A 9,272-nucleotide genomic window follows, 5' to 3' on the forward strand; every position below is an offset into this window, starting at 1 on the left:
GTGAAGTGTGTGTGTGTGTGTGTGTGTGTGTGAGAAGTGTGTGTGGGTGTGTGTGGGTGAAGTGTGTGTGTGTGTGTGTAGTGTGTGTGTGAAGTGTGTGTGTGTAGTGTGTGTGTGAGAGTGTGTGTGTGTGTGTGTGTGTGTGAGAGAGTGTGTGTGTGTGTGTGTGTGTGTGTGAAGTGTGAAGTGTGTGTGTTGAGTTGATGGTGTAGAGATAGTGAACCCCTCCTCTACACAGAGTGTGTATTAAAGTTTCTGATGAAAAAGGCTTGTGTTTTGTTAAATTTGTCAGTAATTTGGAGACATTAGTAGGTTTCTATGGACTTGAACATGGCAGTGTTTTGAAGGCTGAAAACAGGAGAACTCCACTGCCTTTTCTGAACACTGCTTCTGACTGTATCCACTTGTTGGTGCTAAGTTACAGTAGATTCAGCCCTGTCCTACAGCTGGGGGGTAGCCTGCTGTTCTTTTAATAATGTATTTGCAGTAAGCTCCAGGACTTCTCTTTACAAAGTGATGGATAAACCCCATTTCCAGAAAAGCTGGGGTGCTGTGCAAAATGTAGATTAATACAGAACGCAGTGGTGTTAATTATTAATCCTCTAATATAAAGTAGTACAGATTTCAGACGTTGAAACAGACATTTATTAATAGTTTTAGTTTCAGAGGCCTACTACACTACCTTTCTACACAAACACCCTGTTCCCTTATTGAGAATATAGTCATTCTGATTAATACAATGTAAAGGTCATGTTCATCAAAATGTGTTCTACTGATTGTCTGTTGAATTTTCTTACCCTCCAATACATTTAGGCTTTAGGTCATTGCCTGGGTCATTACCTGCAAAAGTGCTGAACATGTCATAATCTCTCAGGCCTCATTTGTACATTTCTATGAAACCTTTTTGGTAAATTTTGGTAATTTTTCCTAAACTGATTAAATTGTTCTCAGGTGAATCTTGGCTTTCAGTGAAGAAGGGGAATTTGTGAAGGTTTAGATCAAACAATGATCAAACAGCTCTCAACTATAGCTCAGAGGTGCATCTCAGGAACCTTCAATTGACAAATACATATAGACACCAAACACTGCAGTGTCACACAGACTCACAGTGGAAAGACAAGGCCGTGAACAGGGTGAACAGTGGAGAAGAGGGGTAAGGCTGGGTGGTGGAAGACTGAGGGGACAAGACAGAGGAAGAGGAAGGAGAGTCCATGCCCATAGGTTTGTCCCAGATGAAATAAGGGCAACAATTGTGGACCATGTTTTAAATCACGGTCTTTGTGCTGAAGCTGGTCGCCGGGGGCAGCCGAATATTGGAAGAACAACTGTGTCTTCAATCGTTCAAACGTGTCGTAGAGAGAACAGGTGTGTGATTCAGAAAAGTGCACTCTGCTGTAATGCTGCACATTGACATCAATTCTGAAATGTTATTCAATCCTATGATTTTTAAAGAGATGTAGTTGTTTTGTTAATCACTGAACTAACATTTGATTGTTTTACCTTTATTCCTGATAACTGCTTTACGTCTGTTTGGCTGTTGGTAGTCAATTAACATCTGACACCTTCAAACAGATATTCCAGCCCAACCTGATTGGAGTACATTACACAGTTCTGCATTCTTCACATCAAAAAAGTAATGGATATTACACTCTCAATCATTGTATCTTCTTAAGGTTTCCACAGTACGTACTGAAATAGAAAAACAAGCTTTTGGTCAGGCTGCACCATCAGACTTATATTTGGTAAAGAAAGTATTTAAATTACATGACTTAGTGCCACTAATGTTTTAAAAAGCATTCTTCAGACATTGGAATTGAGCAAAATGGATTGTAAATGTCTTAAATAGCTTATTAGAGATTCTGTGGTCTGTGGTGTTGGTGGAAACATTGTATGTGCTGCTGCCTGTCTTGGCCAGGACTCTCCTGTAAGAGAGATTTTTAATCTCAGTGAGATTCTTTCCTGGTTAAATGAAGGAAAATGAATGAAATTCTTCAGCATTTTTGATGTCACTCCACACGTGATCAGTTGGATTTAACTGTCTCAAAGCTCTTTAAACACCCTATCAGCATTGTAGCCCCTTCTTGAACTCTGTGACTCTTTTCGTATGTTCTTTGAACATAAAATAACTCAAATTATTGACTCACACACCGCTCCTGCAACCTATACATTCTCTCCCTGGTAGTCAGCCCTTCTCCCTCTGGAACCCCCTCTTTTCTTCTCTGCTTTTGAGCTGGTTACTGATTCACACATTCTTGAAATTATTTCTAAATCTAAAACCACAACCTGCTGTCTTGATCCCCTCCCTACACCCCTAACCAAAGCCTGTATACCTACTCTGGTCCCCCACCTCACAGCCATTATTAATCAGTCATTGCTCAATAGCCACGTCCCCTCAATCTACAAAGTTGCAGCAGTAACTCCAATTCTCAAAAAACCTGGTCTTGATCAGAATAACAATTTTCTCCCCATCTCTAAGCTCCCATTCCTTTCCAAAGTTCTCTAAAGAGTAGTGGCTAATCAACTTAAAACCTTTCTTGAATCAAATAACCTTTCTGATCCACTTCAGTCTGCTTTCCGTCCATATCACAGTACGGAAACTGCACTGGTTAAAGTCGTCAGTTACTTGCTGGTAACTGCAGATGATGGCGGCTTTAGTGTACTCGTTCTATTAGATCTAAGTGCCGCCTTTGATACAGTAAGCCACTCTATCCTCCTTTCAAGGCTGTACAAGCTGGGCATTACTGGAACTGCCCTTGACTGGTTCAAGTCCTATCTATCAGACCGCAAACAGTATATCACTCTCTCTGGTTATCGCTCTGTCACATCCACTGTTACACATGGTGTCTCTCAAGGCTCTGTGCTGGGACCCTTGTTGTTTATTATGTACATGCTCCCACTAGGCCAAATCATCTGTTGCTTTAACCAGGAGTTCCATTGCTATGCAGACGACACCCAAATTTATCAAATCAAATCAAATCAAATTTATTTTTATAGCGCCTTTTACAACTGACGTTGTCACAAAGCAGCTTCACAGTTTCAAAACAGAACATTTAAATCAAAGCCCAATGCAAGCAAGCCGAAGGCGACAGTGGCAAGGAAAAACTCCCTTGAGGCTGGAGGAAGAAACCTTGGGAGGAACCAAGACTCACAAAGGGGACCCATCCTCCTCTGATCAAACTATAGATTGAATTTTAAATTATCACCAATGAAGTGTCATTATGCTACAAATAATAATAATAATAATAAGGTGAGCAGCTGGTCTGGTCTGGTCTGGTCTGCAGGAGAATCCAGCAAACAATCTTCCATCAGTGGGCCACCATTCTCTCAGAAAACAGTAAAACAGTAAAGGGAAGCAGTTAGGTTAGTTGAGTGCAGCAGAGAATAAGAGCATGTGAATATTTTCTTTAGTGTAGTGAGGGATCTGATTGTAACAGACTGGGAGTAGGGAAACCAGAAGGAGCTCAGGCAAAGACATCCTGTCGTTCCAAGCAAGAGAAATTGTGAGCACATCATCCAGGTTTACCCTGATTCTCCATGTCCATGAGTTTCTGAAATTACAACCTTAAACTAGACAGAGGATGGTTGCCAAAGGCTAAACTAAACAAGTGTGTTTTGAGCCTAGACTTAAACATAGTGACTGTGTCTGCGTCCCGAACACTAGCTGGAAGATTGTTCCAGAGCTGAGGGGCTTTGTAGGAGAAGGCTTTCCCCCCCGCTGAAGTCTTATGAATTCTGGGTACTAGTAAGAGGCCGGCGCCCTGAGATCTGAGTAATCTTGGTGGTTCATAGTGTGTGATGAGGTCTTGCAAGTATTTAGGGGCGAGAGCATGTAAGGATTTATACGTGAGTAAAAGAATTTTGTAATCAATACGGAATTTAACTGGAAGCCAGTGAAGGGCCGATAATACTGGGCTGATATGTTCAAATTTTCTAGTTTTAGTGAGGACCCTGGCTGCAGCATTTTGAATTAACTGGAGTTTACTCAAGTTTCTGCTGGAGCATCCTGATAAAAGTGCATTGCAATAATCTAACCTTGATGTAATAAAAGCGTGAACTAATTTTTCCGCATCTGGGAGGGATAAGGAATTTCTTAACTTAGAGAGTTTCCGGAGATGTAGGAAAGCTGTTCTTGTAATGTTACCTATATGCTGATCAAATGATAGATCTGAATCAATTATAACACCCAGATTTTTAGCTGATGAGCTCGGGAGAACAGGGAAGTCAAAATTATGTATTAAGTCTGATACCTTATTTATAGCAGGTTTTGGACCTAGAAGTAGAACCTCGGTTTTGTCGCTGTTTAGCAGAAGGAAATTGTATGACATCCAATGCTTAACTCCTTTAACACAGTCCTCCATTTTCTTTAGTGTAGGTTTGTCATCTGGTTTGGCTGATATGTATAACTGTGTGTCATCTGCGTAACTGTGGAAGGTAATGCCATGCCTGCTAATAACTCTGCCCAGTGGCAGCATGTATAATATGAATAGTAAAGGTCCTAAAATGGAGCCTTGGGGAACTCCAAATCTCATTTTTGTATGAGTAGAAGAAACATTATTTATGTTTACAAACTGATAGCGATCTGTGAGGTAAGACTTAAACCATGATAGGGCTGTTCCTGTTATTCCAACCATGTTTTTTAATCTTTCTAGCAGAATAGTATGATCAATTGTATCGAAAGCTGCACTGAGGTCTAGTAGAACTAGCATGGATACGCAGCCTCGATCAGAGGCGAGAAGAAGGTCGTTTGTTATCTTAACTAAAGCTGTTTCGGTGCTATGGTGTGGCCTAAAACCAGATTGAAATTTTTCATATATGTTATTCTTATGCAAGTGTGACCTAAGTTGTTGGGCCACAACTTTTTCTAAGATCTTAGATATGAAGGGAAGGTTAGAGATGGGTCTGTAATTGGATAGTACACTAGGATCAAGATTTGGTTTCTTGATCAGGGGTTTAATAACTGCTAGTTTAAATGCTTTGGGTATGTGACCCAGTCTAAGGGATGAATTTATGATTGTTAAGATGGGATTGATTATGACTGGTAATACTTCTTTAAATAGTTTTGTTGGTATTGCATCAAGTGTGCAGGTCGTACAATTTGACGAGTAGATGATTTTCTCCAGTTCTAGCTGTGGTAGTGGGTCAAAGTCCTCTAGTCTTTCTTCTATGTTTTGTTCTATATCATCCACACCAGATGACAGACAGGCTGGATTTAGTAATATGGTATTTATTGTTTGTCTAATATTTTCAATCTTATTGTTAAAAAAGTCCATAAAAGCATTGCTGGTGTGAATGGCTGGGATCTGTGGATCAGTAGCTGCCCGATTGTTTGTAAGTTTAGAGATTACATTAAAGAGTGCTCTAGGATTGTCTTTATTATTTTCAATCAGTGAGGACAGATGTGCTGAGCGTGCATTGACGAGTGCCCTTCTATATTGGATAAGGCTGTCTTTCCAGGCACAGTGAAATACTTCCAGTTTAGTCGACCGCCATTTCCGCTCTAATTTCCTTATGGTTTGTTTTAGGGTGAGTGTTTCTTCATTATACCAGGGAGCGAGTTTTTTCTGTTGTAGCTTTTTACGCTTAAGTGGTGCTACACTATCTAAAGTTGATCAAAGTGTGTTATCTAAGTAGTCCATTAGTCTGTCCAGCTCCAGTGGGTCTGCTGGACTACTGACTGAGGTCAATAAATCAGTGATGTTTTCAGTAAATTTAGGGGCTGTAGATGGGGTTAGTGAGCGCTTTAGATAATAATGTGGGCATGTACAATTTTTTATATCTAAACTCAGTTCATATGAAATTAGGTAGTGGTCTGAGACTGTGGAAGACTGAGGGAGAATATTTAGGTTTTTTATGTTCGTGCCCAGGGTCAAAACCAAGTCTAGTGTGTGATTACAATAATGAGTAGGACCTGATACATTTTGTGTGAAACCAACAGAATCTATGATTGATGTGAACGCCTTTTTTAGGGGATCATCACTTTTCTCAAAATGAATGTTAAAGTCTCCTGCAATTATTAACTTATCACATGACACTGCTAAATTAGCAGCTAGTTCACCAAATTCTTTTATAAATTCTGAATAGGGCCCTGGTGGTCTATAAATGTTTAATAAGGAGATAGTGTTCTTATTTGTGGCGGGGTTAATTATGTTAATGTACATAATTTCGAAGGAAGTACAGCTGTAACCATGTTTTTGGTTAATAATTAAATTATTTTTGTAAATTATACATAATCCACCCCCTTTGCCCGTCAGTCTGGGGCTGTGTACATATTTATAGCCTGTAGGAATGGCTTGATTTAGTGAGTAGGCCAAACTTTAGGTCTGTGGGGATGATACTACCCTCTGTTTCTGATGGTTTAATAGTGATTAGGTTATTGGGGCACGCTGTTTGATATTTTCTGGGTTTAAGTTTGATTCGGGGGACAGACACAGTCTTGATACTGTAACAAATTTTTATATTTCTTAAAGCAAGCTTTGTAGATACACCCTTACTATGGGCAAACAAATGGCCATTATCTGTAAGTGTATCCTTAAAATCACTTACCTGTTCGCTGTGTAATCTACTTGCCTGGTTTGTGCTGGTGGGTGGGGTTAGTCAAGCCTGGCGAAGAACATCCTCGATGTTCCCAGAGACAACTGCAGAACCTAGACGACTAGGGTGAAGCCCATCCCGGCGGTAGAGGGCAGGACGTTCCCGAAAACACTCCCAGTGGTCGACGTAGTCCACGCCGACAGTGCCACACCAAACCCGGAGCCAGGAGTGGAGTGCGAAGAGCCTGCTGTACGCCTCACATCCTCGTCTGTAGGTGGGTAGGGGGCCGGAGACGACGATCCTGGCGTCCGTCTTCTTCCGAGCGGTATCCAGAAGCGAACGGTAGTGCTCCTTCAGGACCTCGCTGCGGCGGGCGGAAGTGTCGTTCGTCCCCACGTGGAGAACGACGGTGCCGAGATCCTCACGCTGCCGCAGCGCCGAGGGAAGTCGCCTGGCAACATCCAGGACACGAGCACCTGGGAGACAGGACACAGTAGCGTTACTCTTTGTGCCTGAGACTCTTAAATGTCTGACTATAGAGTCGCCGATGATAAGAATACCGCCCTGTTTAGTTCTCGGTGCAGGTGAGGGCCAGGAGCTGAGCACCTCAAACCGGTTAGTAGAGGTGAAGACTGGCTGCGGTAGAGGGGGAGACGACCTCGGCTTCCCACGCCCACGCTGACGCTCCCAGCTCGGGGCTGGAGTGAAGATGGCCGTCCCGGGGAGCCTTCGCGACGAAGGAGCTGGCGTGCCAACGGCCGCGTAGGAGGCATCGCGGGCGGCCTCGAGCCTCGTCTTCTCCCGCTGGAGCTCCGTCTGCTTCTCCAGGAGACGCTGAATTCGGCGGCCCAACTGCTCGAGCTCCGTGCTGAGCCTGGAGAGAGATCGCTCCTCCGCGGTCGCCATAATCAGGAGAGAAGGAGTTATTAATTGAGAGAAGTTATTAATATGAAAACAACAATAATAAAATGGTAGTGGTATTAACAGTGTACAACTAACACTAAGTAAACTAATAAGAATAAGTTAACAAGGTATTAACAGTAAAGACTTTAAGTAAAGAGCTTAGGAACAGTACTAAACAGCAGCAAGCAAACAAACTGAGCGCGCGAACTGTCAGCCGGAGACCTTCAGACCGAGACCTTTACTAACCCACCTCTCCATAATTTAGAATTATGTCTTTTGGAAATCAGAAACTGGATGAAGGACAACTCACTGAAGTTAAATAGTAATAAAACTGAACTTATTCTTATCAGTTCTAAGACTCAACAAAGTCAGTCCTTTCAGTCTCTCTATTGGTGACGTCATTGTGTCTCCTTCTATTACAGTTCAAAACCTGGGGATAACACTTAACTCCACCCTTAAACTTGATCCCTCTCTCAGTCTGCTGCTGAAAAACTCATCCATGCATTCATCTCAAACCATCTTGATTACTGTAACTCGTCCCAGCAAACCCTCGACACAGGTTTAGACCTGCCAGGTCTGTCCGGCATCCTCCCCTGCCATCTGATCCAACTCACCACCAGGTGGTGATCAGTTGACAGCTCAGCACCTCTCTTCACCCGAGTGTCCAGAACATATGGCCGCAGGTCCGATGAAACGACTATAAAGTTGATCATCGAAGTGCGGCCTAGGGTATCCTGATGCCAGGTGTACTTGTGGACACCCTTATGCTCAAACATGGTGCTCGTAATAGATGAACTGTGACGGGCACAGGGGATCCAATAACTGAACACCACTCGGGTTCAGATCAGCGGGGCCGTTCCTCCCAATCACGCCCCTCCAGGTCTCACTGTCATTGCCCACATGAGCTTTGAAGTCCCCCAGCAGAACAATGGAGTCCCCAGAATGAGTGTTCTCCAGCAACCCCTCTAGGGTCCCCAAGAAAGCCTGGTACTCTGAACTGCTGTTCGGTGCATAAGCACAAACAACCGTCAGAGCCCTTTCCCCAACCCGAAGGCGCAGGGAGAGAACACACTCCTACACGGTTTAAAAACATTGGTGAATTATTTACCTGACTCTATTTTAAATGAATTCAAAGTGAATTTAAAATGAATTAAACATGCCCACCCATGTTATTCCTCTTCTTCTTTTTCTAAACCGCTATTTTACAGAGAAGGTCTTACCTTAATTCCCAAGTAAAATCACTCGAGATTAAATCCTTATAATAATTTTCCAGAGGAAATAAATAGGTTTTGTTTGTTTTATGATGGTCAGTAATATTTGTACGTGTTCTAATGTTAGATAGTGTTTTTCCAGGCGATAAAGCAGTTATGTCCAGAGAAAGGGTTTCAAACCATGCGTTAGGCTCCAATAAAAACCTCAGTAAAAGCCCGGGTTCACACTGAACCTGTTTCAGAAATAAACTGCCGCCCTCTAGTGACAATTCACTGTAATGTAGATTTATTCCCACATCTTTACAGGAAAATAAATGTGTTCTCAGTATCTAGAGCCCGTGTTCTCCTGCAGGGGAACACAGAGTGTGTTGTGTGTGATTATTACAGTTAAGAGTAACACAGTCATTGTGTGTTCTACAAACCCCAGTTTTATTAATGCATTCATTCTACTGAAGCTTTATTTAAGAACAGAGTCAAAACAAATCAGAATAAAATCAAATGAAATAAGAGCTGAGGAGTTGGTGTGTTCTCCCTGTGTCTGTGTGGGTTTCCTCCAAGTGACTGTCTGTGAGGAGTGTGGTGTGTTCTCCCTGTGTCTGTGTGGGTTTCCTCCGGGTGACTGTCTGT

This window comes from Hoplias malabaricus, chromosome 6, assembly GCF_029633855.1.
Source record: "Hoplias malabaricus isolate fHopMal1 chromosome 6, fHopMal1.hap1, whole genome shotgun sequence".
NCBI classification, from domain to species: Eukaryota; Metazoa; Chordata; class Actinopteri; order Characiformes; family Erythrinidae; genus Hoplias; species Hoplias malabaricus.